At 57.0% G+C, this 14,685-nt stretch overlaps 1 pseudogene; it reads left to right on the forward strand.

Moving 5' to 3' along the window:
- Positions 1-14,685, forward strand: part of LOC139267038 (zinc finger protein 850-like) — a 63,080-nt pseudogene that overhangs the window by 36,558 nt on the left and 11,837 nt on the right.

Genomic DNA, 14,685 nt, shown 5'->3' on the forward strand with positions numbered 1-14,685 from the left:
TCCCTGGATTTCATGTCTCAGTGTAAGTGGTCCCTGGATTTGGTGTCTCAGTGTAAGTGGCCCCTGGATTTGGTGTCTCAGTGTAAGTGGTCCCTGGATTTCATGTCTCATTGTAAGTGGTCCCTGGATTTGGTGTCTCAGTGTAAGTGGTCCCTGGATTTCATGTCTCATTGTAAGTGGTCCCTGGATTTGGTGTCTCAGTGTAAGTGGTCCCTGGATTTGGTGTCTCAGTGTAAGTGGTCCCTGGATTTCATGTCTCAGTGTAAGTGGTCCCTGGATTTGGTGTCTTAGTGTAAGTGGTCCCTGGATTTGGTGTCTCAGTGTAAGTGGTCCCTGGATTTCATGTCTCATTGTAAGTGGTCCCTGGATTTGGTGTCTCAGTGTAAGTGGTCCCTGGATTTCATGTCTCAGTGTAAGTGGTCCCTGGATTTGGTGTCTTAGTGTAAGGGCGGTGGCAGCAGCTTGGAGCGGTGGCAGATCGGGAGATCAGTATCGCGAGAGCGGAGCGGCCCGGGAGGATAAAGGGTGGTGGCAGCAGCTTGGAGCGGTGGCAGATCGGGAGATCAGTATCGCGAGAGCGGAGCGGCCCGGGAGGATAAAGAGCGGTGGCAGCAGCTTGGAGCGGTGGCAGATCGGGAGATCAGTATCGCGAGAGCGGAGCGGCCCGGGAGGATAAAGAGCGGTGGCAGCAGCTTGGAGCGGTGGCAGATCGGGAGATCAGTATCGCGAGAGCGGTGCAGCGCGGGAGGATAAAGAGCGGTGGCAGCAGCTTGGAGCGGTGGCAGATCGGGAGATCAGTATCGCGAGAGCGGAGCGGCGCGGGAGGATAAAGAGCGGTGGCAGCAGCTTGGAGCGGTGGCAGCTGTAGCACAGGCAGAAAGTAAACAAAGAAGTAAAAAGAAATTGAAGTGTGATGTCACAGCCAAGCGGGTAAGTGATTGGCTGGTGGATTGGTGAGTATTTTATCTTTTTCTTTCGGTAGGATGCATTTGGCATTGATGTAAGTAAGTAAGTAAGAACTGATTGGTGAGTAGTTTTTTTTTCTTTATCTTTTTTCTTTTTCTTATCAGTAAGAAATCTTTGGCTTTGTTACCAAATTATGTTAATTTAAGGGTTAAGTCATGGCAGGAGAGCCCAGACCCGTGTCATGCTCCTCCTGTGCTATGTGGGAAATCAGGGACACTTCTAGTATCCCTGACGACTATGTGGACAGGAAGTGTGTCCAGCTGCAGCTGCTGTCAGACCGCATTGCGGCATTGGAGCTGTGCATAGATTCACTCTGGAGCATACGCGATGCTGAGGATGTCGGTGAATAGCACATTTAGTGAGTTGGTCACACCGCAGGTAACGGTTACAAAGGCAGATAGGGAATGGGTGACCTTCAGGCAGAGCAGGAGTAGGAAGGTAGTGCAGGAGTCCCCTGTGGTCATCTCCCTCCAAAACATAGAAACATAGAAAATAGGTGCAGGAGCAGTCCACTCGGCCCTTCGAGCCTGCGCCGACATTCAATATGATCATGGCTGATAATTCAACCTCAGTACCCCACCTCAACCTTCTCTCCATACCCCCTGATCCCGTTTCCATAAGGGCCACTAACTCCCTTTTGAATATGTCCAATGAACTGGACTCAACAACTTTCTGTGGCAGAGAATTCCACAGGTTCACAACTCTCTGGGTGAAAAACGTTCTCCTCATCTCGGTCCTAAATGGCTTACCCCTTATCCTTAGACTGTATCCCCTGGTTCTGGACTTCCCCAACATCGGGAACATTCTTCCTGCATCTAACCCGCCCAGTCCCGTCAGAATTTTATACATTTCTATGCGATCCCCTCTCATTCTTCTAAGTTCCAGTGAGTATAAGACTAGCCGATCCAGTATTTCCTCATATGTCAGTCCTGCTATCCCGGGAATCAGTCTGGTGGAGCTTCGCTGCACTCCCTCAATAGCAAGAATGTCCTTCCTCAGATTAGGAGACCAAAACTGCACACAATACTCAAGGTGTGGTCTCACCAAGGCCCTGTACAACTGCAGCTAGACCTCCCTGCTCCTATACTCAAACACTTTGGATACTGTTGGGGGAGATGACTCATCAGGGGAAAGCAGCAGCAGCCAAGTTCATGGCACCATGAGTGGCTCTGCTACACAGGAGGGCAGGAAAAAGAGTGGGAGAGCGATAGTGGTAGGGGATTCTATTACAAGGGGAATAGATGGGCGTTTCTGCGGCCACAACCGAGACTCCAGAATGGTATGTTGCCTCCCTGGTGCAAGGGTCAAGGATGTCTCAGAGCGGCTGCAGGGCATTCTGGAGGGGGAGGGTGAACAGCCAATTGTCGTGGTGCATATAGGTACCAACGATATAGGTAAAAAATGGGAAAAGGTCCTACAGCTGAATTTAGGGAGCTAGGAGTTAAATTAATAGGATCTCAAAAGTAGTAATCTCAGGATTGCTACCAGTGCCATGTGCTAGTCAAAGTAGAAATAGCAGGATAGTCAAGATGAATACGCGGCTTGAAGAATGCTGCAAGAGGGAGGGATTCAAATTCCTGGGACATTGGAACCGGTTCTGGGGGAGGTGGGACCAGTACAAACCGGACGGTCTGCACCTGGGCAGGACCGGAACCGATGTCCTGGGGGAGTGTTTGCTCGTGCTGCTGGGGAGGGTTTAAACAAATATGGCGGGGGATGGGAATCTATGCAGGGAGACAGAGGGAAGTAAAATAGGGGCAGAATCAAAAGGTAGAAAGGAGATAAGGAAAAGTGGAGGGCAGAGAAATCAAAGACAAAAGTCCAAAAAGGCCACATTACAACATAATTCTAAAAGGACAAAGAGTGTTAAAAAAAACAAGCCAGAAGGCTCTGTGTCTCAATGTGAGGAGCATTCCTAATAAGGTGTACGAATTAACTGTGCAGACAACTGTTAACGGATATGATGTCATTGGGATTACGGAGACAAGGCTCCAGGGTAACCAAGGCTGGGAACTCAACATCCAGGGGTATTCAATATTCAGGAAGGATAGACAGAAAGGAAACGGAGGTGGAGTAGCGTTGCTGGTTAAAGAGGAGATTAACGCATTAGTAAGGAAGGACATTAGCTTGGATGATGTGGATCTATATGGGTAAAGCTGCGGAACACCAAAGGGCAGAACACGCTCGTGTGAGTTGTGTACAGACCACCAAACAGTAGTAGTGAGGTTGGGGATGGCATCAAACAGGAAATTAGGGATTCTTGCAATAAAGGTGCAGCAGTTAGCATGGGTGACTTTAATCTACATATAGATTGGGCTAACCAAACTGGTAGCAATATGGTGGAGGAGGATTTCCTGGAGTGTATAAGGGATGGTTTTCTAGATCAATATGTCGGGGAACCAGCTAGAGAGCTGGCCATCCTAGACTGGGTGTTGTATAATGAGAGAGGATTAATTAGCAATCTTGTTGTGCGAGGCCCCTTGGGGAACAGTGATCATAATATGGTAGAATTCTTCAATAAGATGGAGAGTGACACAGTTACGTCAGAGACTAGGGTCCTGAACTTAAAGAAAGGTAACTTTGACGGTATGAGATGTGAATTGGCTAGAATAGACTGGCGAATGATACTGAAAGGGTTGATGGTGGATAGGCAATGGCAAACATTTAAAGATCACATGGGTGAACTTCAACAATTGTACATCCCTGTGTGGCGTAAAAATAAAACGGGGAAGGTGGCTCAACTGTGGCTAACAAGGGAAATTAGTGATAGTGTTAAATCCAAGGAAGAGGCATATAAATTGGCCAGAAAAAGCAGCAAACCTGAGGACTGGGAGACATTTAGAATTCAGCAGAGGAGGACAAGTGGTTTAATTAGGAGGGGGGAAAATAGAGTATGAGAGTAAGCTTGCAGGGTACATAAAAACAGACTGCAAAAGCTTCTATAAATATATGAAGAGAAAAAGATTAGTGAAGACAAATGTAGGTCCCTTGCAGTCAGAATCAGATAAATTTATAATGGGGAACAAAGAAATGGGAGACCAATTGAACAAATACTTTGGTTCTGTCTTCACTAAGGAAGACACAAATAACCTTCTGGAAATACTAGGGTCTAGCAAGGAAGAGGAAGTGGAGGAAATCCTTATTAGTCAGGAAATTGTGTTAGGGAAATTGATGGATTAAAGTCCGATAAGTCCCCAGGGCCTGATAGTCTGCATGCCAGAGTACTTAAGGAAGTGGCCCTAGAAATAGTGGATGCTTTGGTGGTCATTTTCCAACATTCAATAGACTTTGGATCAATTCCTATAGATTGGAGAGTAGCTAATGTAACACCACTTTTTAAAAAGGAGGGAGAGAGAAAACAGAGAATTATAGACCGGTCAGCCTGACATCGGTAGTGGGTAAAATGATGGAATCAATTATTAAGGATGTCATAGCAGTGCATTTGGAAAGAGGTGACATGATAGGTCCAAGTCAGCATGGATTTGTGAAAGGGAAATCATGCTTGACAAATCTTCTGGAATTTTTTGAGGATGTTTTCAGTAGAGTGGACAAGGGAGAACCAGTTGATGTGGTATATTTGGACTTTCAGAAGGCGTTCGATAAGGTCCCACACAAGAGATTGATGTGCAAAGTTAGAGCACATGGGATTGGGGGTAGTGTACTGACATGGATTGAGAACTGGTTGTCAGACAGGAAGCAAAGAGTAGGAGTAAATGGGTACTTTACAGAATGGCAGGCAGTGACTAGTGGGGTACCGCAAGGTTCTGTGCTGGGGCCCCAGCTGTTTACACTGTACATTAATGATTTAGATGAGGGGATTAAATGTAGTATCTCCAAATTTGCGGATGACACTAAGTTGGGTGGCAGTGTGAGCTGCGAGGAGGATGCTGTGAGGCTGCAGAGCGACTTGGATAGGTTAGGTGAGTGGGCAAATGCATGGCAGATGAAGTATAATGTGGATAAATGTGAGGTTATCCACTTTGGTGGTAAAAACAGAGAGACAGACTATTATCTGAATGGTGACAGATTAGGAAAAGGGGAGGTGCAAAGAGACCTGGGTGTCATGGTACATCAGTCATTGAAGGTTGGCATGCAGGTGCAGCAGGCGGTTAAGAAAGCAAATGGCATGTTGGCCTTCATAGCGAGGGGATTTGAGTACAGGGGCAGGGAGGTGTTGCTACAGTTGTACAGGGCATTGGTGAGGCCACACCTGGAGTATTGTGTACAGTTTTGGTCTCCTAACCTGAGGAAGGACATTCTTGCTATTGAGGGAGTGCAGCGAAGGTTCACCAGACTGATTCCCGGGATGGCGGGACTGACCTATCAAGAAAGACTGGATCAACTGGGCTTGTATTCACTGGAGTTCAGAAGAATGAGAGGGGACCTCATAGAAACATTTAAAATTCTGCCGGGGTTAGACAGGTTAGATGCAGGAAGAATGTTCCCAATGTTGGGGAAGTCCAGAACCAGAGGTCACAGTCTAAGGATAAGGGGTAAGCCATTTAGGACCGAGATGAGGAGAAACATCTTCACCCAGAGAGTGGTGAACCTGTGGAATTCTCTACCACAGAAAGTTGTTGAGGCCAATTCACTAAATATATTCAAAAAGGAGTTAGATGAGGTCCTTACTACTCGGGGGATCAAGGGGTATGGCGAGAAAGCAGGAATGGGGTACTGAAGTTGCATGTTCAGCCATGAACTCATTGAATGGCGGTGCAGGCTAGAAGGGCCGAATGGCCTGCTCCTGCACCTATTTTCTATGTTTCTATGTCACGCCCAGCAACCAAATTTTAACGTGATTTTATGTTTTTAAGTTAATTTGTTTCAATTGCCGGTGCTTTTAGTGTCCCCCTCCCCTTTTATAGGGGGCACTTGGAGAAAAAATATGTTTTTGTGCCCAAAAAAAACCCCCCCAAAAATACCACAAAAAAGTAAATGTTTGGTGTTTCCCCCAGATCGGGGGGGGGAAGGGGGGCACGGTTTAATGTTTTTTGTTTACTCCCAAAAAAAAAAGAGTTTCAGAGACTTCACGCGTGGGAAGGGATTCACTTCGTTGTCGCAACCTGCTGAAATTCCAGATTAATCACATTAAAAACATTTGTACCGTGAGAAAAGCTCAGAAAGTTCAGAGCAGCGAATGCACCATCAGGGCCCTGACACTGCCCAGAGTCTGACTCCATGTCCCCACCTGCTGAGACACCAGTGAGTTGTTGTTACTTATCACACCTCGGCCTGAACCATGGCGGAGTTCCCGCTGCAGTGGGGGTTCACGGACTGGGGCATTGGCCGGCGGGGGGGGGCAGCACGTCCCCCAGTCAGGCTGCAGGAGCGCAGCGCGCAGGCGCGGGGCTCGGGCAGCCTTTGGGGCATGCGCAGTGTCACTTGGGTCAGCGCCTTGCGGAGCTGGCAGCGAGCGGGAGGTCGGAGTGGCGGATGTTTGCACCGATGACAAACCAGCAGGGCGCAGGAGAGCAAGGCACTGAGCGGGCAGGCTTCAGCAACAGCCGCTGAAGGCCGCAAGCCCCGAATAAGAGCGACTGGACCCGCGTTTGCAAGCTCCCGGGGCTTTTTCCCGGTAACAGGGCCCAGGCTGACGACCGCCATCTTGTGTAAAGGAACGCGGAGGTTTCGAGCGTCGCAGTATTGATTCATTGAGCGGTGGAGCGCATGCGTGGCCATCTTTGTAAAGGAGCAAACAGTGGCTGGGCTTCAGGGAACCAGTGAGTGTAGAACTGAACCCAGCCAGAGTCAGTACCTTCAGGGGAGGGGAACCAGTGAGTGTAGAACTGAACCCAGCCAGAGTCAGTACCTCCAGGGGAGGGGAACCAGTGAGTGTAGAACTGAACCCAGCCAGAGTCAGTACCTTCAGGGGAGGAGAACCAGTGAGTGTAGAACTGAACCCAGCCAGAGTCAGTACCTTCAGGGGAGGAGAACCAGTGAGTGTAGAACTGAACCCAGCCAGAGTCAGTACCTTCAGGGGAGGAGAACCAGTGAGTGTAGAACTGAACCCAGCCAGAGTCAGTACCTCCAGGGGAGGGGAACCAGTGAGTGTAGAACTGAACCCAGACAGAGTCAGTACCTTCAGGGGAGGGGAACCAGTGAGTGTAGAACTGAACCCAGACAGAGTCAGTACCTCCAGGGGAGGAGAACCAGTGAGTGTAGAACTGAACCCAGCCAGAGTCAGTACCTTCAGGGTAAGGGAACCAGTGAGTGTAGAACTGAACCCAGACAGAGTCAGCACCTCCAGGGGAGGAGAACCAGTGAGTGTAGAACTGAACCCAGCCAGAGTCAGTACCTTCAGGGGAGGGGAACCAGTGAGTGTAGAACAGAACCCAGCCAGAGTCAGTACCTTCAGGGGAGGGGAACCAGTGAGTGTAGAACAGAACCCAGCCAGAGTCAGCATCTTCAGGGGAGGGGAACCAGTGAGTGTAGAACAGAACCCAGCCAGAGTCAGTACCTTCAGGGGAGGGGAACCAGTGAGTGTAGAACAGAACCCAGCCAGAGTCAGCATCTTCAGGGGAGGGGAACCAGTGAGTGTAGAACAGAACCCAGCCAGAGTCAGTACCTTCAGGGGAGGGGAACCAGTGAGTGTAGAACTGAATCCAGCCAGAGTCAGTACCTTCAGGGGAGGGGAACCAGTGAATGTAGAACAGAACCCAGCCAGAGTCAGTACCTTCAGGGGAGGGGAACCAGTGAGTGTAGAACAGAACCCAGCCAGAGTCAGCATCTTCAGGGGAGGGGAACCAGTGAGTGTAGAACAGAACCCAGCCAGAGTCAGCACCTTCAGGGGAGGAGAGGGAGGGGAACCAGTGAGTGTAGAACTGAACCCAGACAGAGTCAGCACCTTCAGGGGAGGAGAGGGAGGGGAACCAGTGAGTGTAGAACTGAACCCAGCCAGAGTCAGCATCTTCAGGGGAGGGGAACCAGTGAGTGTAGAACTGAACCCAGACAGAGTCAGCACCTTCAGGGGAGGAGAGGGAGGGGAACCAGTGAGTGTAGAACTGAACCCAGACAGAGTCAGCACCTTCACAGCCGGGAAAACCATCGCAGCATTCACAGCGGGGAGAAACCGTACACGTGTTGTGTGTGTGGACCAGGCCTCACCTGATCGTCCAACCTGGAGAGACACAAGGACACTAGCACCACGGAGAAACCGTGGGAATGTGGAGACTGTGGGAAGGGATTCAGTTCCCGGACTGAGCTGGAAGTTCATCGGCACAGTCACACCGGAGTGAGACCGTTCACCTGCTCTGAGTGTGTGACCGGATTCACTAACTCCTCCGACCTGCTGACACACCAGCGAGTTCACACCAGGGAGAGGCCATTCAGTTGCTCTTACTGCGGGATGAGGTTCAATAACTCATCCAACCTCACTGAACACCAGCGAGTTCACGCTGAGGAGAGTCAGTTCACCTGCTCTGAGTGTGGAAAGGGATTCACAAACTCATCTGACTTGCTGACACACCAGCGAGTTCACACTGGGGAAAGACCATTCACCTGCTCTGAGTGTGGGAAGGGATTCACTCTGTCATCCAGCCTGTTGAAACACCAGCACATTCACACTGAGGAGAGGCCGTTCACCTGCTCAGAGTGTGGGAAGGGATTCACCTTGTCATCCAGCCTGCTGAATCACCAGCGAGTTCACACTGGGGAGAGGCCGTTCACCTGCTCTGAGTGTGGGAAGGGATTCACTCGCTCATCCCACCTGCTGATACACCAGCGAGTTCACACTGGGGAGAGGCCGTTCACATGTTCCGAGTGTGGGAAGGGATTCACTCAGTCATGCAGCCTGCTGACACACCAGCGAGTTCACACTGGGGAGAGACCGTTCATATGCTCCGAGTGTGGGAAGGGATTCACTTTGTCATCCAGTCTGCTGAGACACCAGCAAGTTCACACTGGGGAGAGGCCGTTCACGTGCTCTGCATGTGGAAAGGGATTCACTTGCTTATCCCTCCTGCTGACACACCAGCGAGTTCACACTGGGGAGAGGCCGTTCACCTGCTCTGAATGTGGGAAGAGATTCACTCTGTCATCCAGCCTGCTGAGACACCAGCGAGTTCACACTGGGGAGCGGCCGTTCACCTGCTCTGAATGTGGGAAAAGATTCACTCTGTCATCCAGCCTGCTGATACACCAGCGAGTTCACACTGGGGAGAGGCCGTTCATCTGTTCTGAGTGTGGGAAGGGATTCCTTCATTCATCCAACCTGTTGACACACTGGCGAGTTCACATGTGACTGCAGGGGTTGTATTTTGCTGCTGTTGATCACATCTCGACTGAATCGTATCCATTCTGACAGTTGGAGTTTGTTTCTGCTGATAATAAACTCCAGACCAGTTACAGAGGTTAATATTTTGATATTTAAGTTATGAAGTGACTATTTGTACTGTGCTTTTTCTGTGGAGTCCCCGTCCCCGATCCTCCCGCCCCCAATCCTCTCGCCCGGTCCAGAACCCGCCCCCGATTCTCCAGCCCAGTCCAGTCCCCGCCCCCAATCCTCCTGCCTGGAGAAAGCCTGGTTGGCGGGTGGGTGGGGGTGAGAACTGGGTGGGGAGAGAGCAAACGCGTCTGTGGGTGGGAGAGAGAGCGAGACTGGGGGGGGTGGGGTGAGAAGGAGAGAGAGAGTGAGCCAGGCTGGGGAGGTTGGGGGGGGCGAGAGGCTGGGGGGAGGGTTGGGGGAGAGAGGCTGGGGGGGAGGGTTGGGGGAGAGAGGCTGGGGGGGTTTGGGGGAGAGAGGCTGGGGGGAGGGTTGGGGGGGTGGTTTGTGGGGGAGGGTTGGGGGGGTGGTTTGTGCGAGAGAGGCTGGGGAGGGTTGGGGGGGTGGTTTGTGGGAGAGAGGCTGGGGAGGGTTGGGGGAGAGAGGCTGGGGGGGAGGGTTGGGGGAGAGAGGCTGGGGGGGAGGGTTGGGGGAGAGAGGCTGGGGGCGTTTGGGGGAGAGAGGCTGGGGGGAGGGTTGGGGGGGTGGTTTGTGGGAGAGAGGTCGGGTGGGGGGTTTGTGGGAGAGAGGCTGGGGAGGGTTGGGGGAGAAAGGCTGGGGGGGTTGGAGGGGAAAGAGTCTTTTGGGGGTTGGGGGGAGAGAGCTTGGAGGCGGCGGGGGAGCGAGAGAGAGCTGGGGGGATGGGGAACGAGAGAGAGCCGGGGGGTGGGGAGCGAGAGAGAGCCGGGGGCGGGGAGCGAGAGAGAGAGCTGGGGGTGGGGGGGGGCGGGGAGAGCGAGAGAGAGCTGGGGGTGGGGAGCGAGAGAGAGCCGGGGGCGGGGAGCGAGAGAGAGAGCTGGGGGTGGGGGGGGGCGGGGAGAGCGAGAGAGAGCTGGGGGTGGGGAGCGAGAGAGAGAGCTGGGGGTGGGGAGCGAGAGAGAGAGCTGGGGGGGGGAGCGAGAGAGAGCCGGGGGCGGGGAGCGAGAGAGAGAGCTGGGGGTGGGGGGGGCGGGGAGAGCGAGAGAGAGCCGGGGGTGGGGAGAGCGAGAGAGAGCCGGGGGCGTGGAGCGAGAGAGAGAGCTGGGGGTGGGGGGGGCGGGGAGAGCGAGAGAGAGCCGGGGGGTGGGGAACGAGAGAGAGCCGGGGGGTGGGGAACGAGAGAGAGCCGGGGGGGGGGGAGCGAGAGAGAGCTGGGGGGGGGGGAGCGAGAGAGAGCCGGGGGCGGGGAGCGAGAGAGAGCCGGGGGCGGGGAGCGAGAGAGAGAGCTGGGGGTGGGGGGGGCGGGGAGAGCGAGAGAGAGCCGGGGGGTGGGGAACGAGAGAGAGCCGGGGGGGGGGAGCGAGAGAGAGCCGGGGGGGGGGGGGGAGCGAGAGAGAGCCGGGGGGGGGGGGAGCGAGAGAGAGCCGGGGGTGGGGAGCGAGAGAGAGCCGGGGGGGGGGGAGCGAGAGAGAGCCGGGGGGGGGGGGGGAGCGAGAGAGAGCCGGGGGGGGGAGCGAGAGAGAGCTGGAGGGGGGGGGAGCGAGAGAGAGCCGGGGGGGGGGGGAGCAAGAGAGAGCCGGGGGGTGGGGAACGAGAGAGAGCCGGGGGGGGGGGAGCGAGAGAGAGCCGGGGGGGGGGGAGCGAGAGAGAGCCGGGGGGTGGGGAACGAGAGAGAGCCGGGGGGGGGGGAGCGAGAGAGAGCCGGGGGGGGGGGGAGCGAGAGAGAGCCGGGGGGTGGGGAACGAGAGAGAGCCGGGGGGGGGGGGAGCGAGAGAGAGCCGGGGGGTGGGGAACGAGAGAGAGCCGGGGGGGGGGGAGCGAGAGAGAGCCGGGGGGGGGGGAGCGAGAGAGAGCCGGGGGGGGGGGAGCGAGAGAGAGCCGGGGGGTGGGGAACGAGAGAGAGCCGGGGGCGGGGGAGCGAGAGAGAGCCGGGGGGGGGGGAGCGAGAGAGAGAGCTGGGGGTGGGGGGGGGCGGGGAGCGAGAGAGAGCCGGGGGGTGGGAGCGAGAGAGAGCCGGGGGGTGGGAGCGAGAGAGAGCCTGGGGGGGATGATGGAGAGGGCCTTGTGGGGGGTAGGGGAAGAGAGAGCGTGAACCTGGGGGAGGAGAGAGAATGCGGGGGCGGGGGTGAAGAGAGCTGGGGCGGGAGGCAGGGCGGGGAAGGGAGCCTGGGGTGGGGGGGGGGGGGGAAGAGAGAGAGCCTGCGAGGGTGGAGAGCGAGAGCGAGCCTGAGGGGGCGGTGGACAGAGAGAGCGCGCTGTGGTGGGGGGGCGGAGATCCGGCGAGGGGGGGGGAGGGAGAGACCCCGGGGAGGGAGAGAGAGCCGGCAGATGGTGGTGTGGGGGTGACGGGAGGGAGAGAGAGAGAGAGAGAGAGAGCCTGGGGAGGGGGAAAAGAAGCGTGAGCCTGGTTGGGGAAGTGGGGGAGAGCGCGAGCGAGCCAGTCTGGGGGCAGGCGAGAGGAGAGAGAGAGAGAGCCTGCAGGAGGTGGGGTGGGGGGGAAGAGAGCGAGAGAAAGCCTTCCGAGGGGTGGTGAAGAGAGAGCCTGGGGGGAGAGGGGAAGAGAGAGAGCCTGGCAAGGGGCAGCGAGAGAGAGAGCTCAGGTTGAGGAGTGTCGGGGGGGGGTGGGGGGAGCAGAGAGCAAGAGAGAGCATGGAGTGGGGGCGGCGGGCGGAAGGAAGAGTGAGTCTGGTTGGAGGAGGGGGGGTGAGAGCGGGCGAGCCTGGGGGCAGGGAGGAGAGAGAGAGCCTGCAAAGGCGGGGGGGTGGGGCGGAGAGAGTGAATGGAGTGGGGGAAGAGGGGGAGAGCGGGGGGGAGAGGGGGAGAGCGGGGAGAGAGAGGGGGAGAGCGGGGGTGGGGGGGGAGAGCGGGGAGGGAGAGGGAGAGCGGGGGTGGGGGGGGAGAGCGGGGAGGGAGAGGGGGGGGAGCGCGGAGAGGGAGAGGGGGGGAGCGGGGAGGGTAGAGGGAGAGAGCGGGGAGGGAGAGCGGGGGAGAAGGAGAGAGCAGAGAGGGAGAGCGGGGTGGGGGGGAGGGGCAGAGGGTGAGGGCGGGGGGGGGAAGGGGGAGAGCTTGGGGGGGTGCGGGGGAAGAGAGTGAGCCTGAGGCGGGTGGGGGGGGAAGAGAGTGAGCCTGAGGAGGATGGGGGGCGGAGTTGGGGGGAGAGAGCCTCATGGGGGGTTGGGGTGAGAGACTTGGGGATGTTGGGGGGGGGAGAGAGAGAGAGAGCTTAAGGATGGTAGAGCGAGAGGGTGCCTGGGGGCGGGGTGGGTGAGAGAGGGAGAGTCTGGGGGGAGGAGAGAGAGCGTGCCTGCAAAAGGGCTGGGGGGGAGGGAGAGAGAGCCTGGGGTGGGGAGAGAGAGAGAGCCTGGGATGGGGAGAGAGAGAGAGCCTGGGATGGGGAGAGAGAGAGAGCCTGGGATGGGGAGAGAGAGAGAGGCTGGGGTGGGGAGAGAGAGAGAGCCTGGGGTGGGGAGAGAGAGAGAGCCTGGGGTGGGGAGAGAGAGAGAGCCTGGGATGGGGAGAGAGAGAGAGCCTGGGATGGGGAGAGAGAGAGAGCCTGGGGTGGGGAGAGAGAGAGAGCCTGGGATGGGGAGAGAGAGAGAGCCTGGGATGGGGAGAGAGAGAGAGCCTGGGATGGGGAGAGAGAGAGAGCCTGGGGTGGGGAGAGAGAGAGAGCCTGGGATGGGGAGAGAGAGAGAGCCTGGGATGGGGAGAGAGAGAGAGCCTGGGATGGGGAGAGAGAGAGAGCCTGGGGTGGGGAGAGAGAGAGAGCCTGGGATGGGGAGAGAGAGAGAGCCTGGGATGGGGAGAGAGAGAGAGCCTGGGATGGGGAGAGAGAGAGAGCCTGGGATGGGGAGAGAGAGAGAGCCTGGGGTGGGGAGAGAGAGAGAGCCTGGGGTGGTGAGAGAGAGAGAGCCTGGGGTGGGGAGAGAGAGAGAGCCTGGGGTGGGGAGAGAGAGAGAGCCTGGGATGGGGAGAGAGAGAGAGCCTGGGATGGGGAGAGAGAGAGAGCCTGGGATGGGGAGAGAGAGAGAGCCTGGGGTGGGGAGAGAGAGAGAGCCTGGGGTGGGGAGAGAGAGAGAGCCTGGGATGGGGAGAGAGAGAGAGCCTGGGATGGGGAGAGAGAGAGAGCCTGGGATGGGGAGAGAGAGAGAGCCTGGGGTGGGGAGAGAGAGAGAGCCTGGGGTGGGGAGAGAGAGAGAGCCTGGGGTGGGGAGAGAGAGAGAGCCTGGGGTGGGGAGAGAGAGAGAGCCTGGGGTGGGGAGAGAGAGAGAGCCTGGGGTGGGGAGAGAGAGAGAGCCTGGGGTGGGGAGAGAGAGAGAGCCTGGGGTGGGGAGAGAGAGAGAGCCTGGGATGGGGAGAGAGAGAGAGCCTGGGGTGGGGAGAGAGAGAGAGCCTGGGGTGGGGAGAGAGAGAGAGCCTGGGGTGGGGAGAGAGAGAGAGCCTGGGATGGGGAGAGAGAGAGAGCCTGGGGTGGGGAGAGAGAGAGAGCCTGGGATGGGGAGAGAGAGAGAGCCTGGGGTGGGGAGAGAGAGAGAGCCTGGGATGGGGAGAGAGAGAGAGCCTGGGGTGGGGAGAGAGAGAGAGCCTGGGGTGGGGAGAGAGAGAGAGCCTGGGGTGGGGAGAGAGAGAGAGCCTGGGGTGGGGAGAGAGAGAGAGCCTGGGGTGGGGAGAGAGAGAGAGCCTGGGGTGGGGAGAGAGAGAGAGCCTGGGATGGGGAGAGAGAGAGAGCCTGGGGTGGGGAGAGAGAGAGAGCCTGGGGTGGGGAGAGAGAGAGAGCCTGGGATGGGGAGAGAGAGAGAGCCTGGGGTGGGGAGAGAGAGAGAGCCTGGGGTGGGGAGAGAGAGAGAGCCTGGGGTGGGGAGAGAGAGAGAGCCTGGGGTGGGGAGAGAGAGAGAGCCTGGGATGGGGAGAGAGAGAGAGCCTGGGGTGGGGAGAGAGAGAGAGCCTGGGGTGGGGAGAGAGAGAGAGCCTGGGGTGGGGAGAGAGAGAGAGCCTGGGGTGGGGAGAGAGAGAGAGCCTGGGGTGGGGAGAGAGAGAGAGCCTGGGGTGGGGAGAGAGAGAGAGCCTGGGGTGGGGAGAGAGAGAGAGCCTGGGGTGGGGAGAGAGAGAGAGCCTGGGGTGGGGAGAGAGAGAGAGCCTGGGATGGGGAGAGAGAGAGAGCCTGGGGTGGGGAGAGAGAGAGAGCCTGGGGTGGGGAGAGAGAGAGAGCCTGGGGTGGGGAGAGAGAGAGAGCCTGGGGTGGGGAGAGAGAGAGAGCCTGGGGTGGGGAGAGAGAGAGAGCCTGGGATGGGGAGAGAGAGAGAGCCTGGGGTGGGGAGGGG

This window comes from Pristiophorus japonicus, chromosome 7, assembly GCF_044704955.1.
Source record: "Pristiophorus japonicus isolate sPriJap1 chromosome 7, sPriJap1.hap1, whole genome shotgun sequence".
Lineage (NCBI taxonomy): Eukaryota > Metazoa > Chordata > Chondrichthyes > Pristiophoridae > Pristiophorus > Pristiophorus japonicus.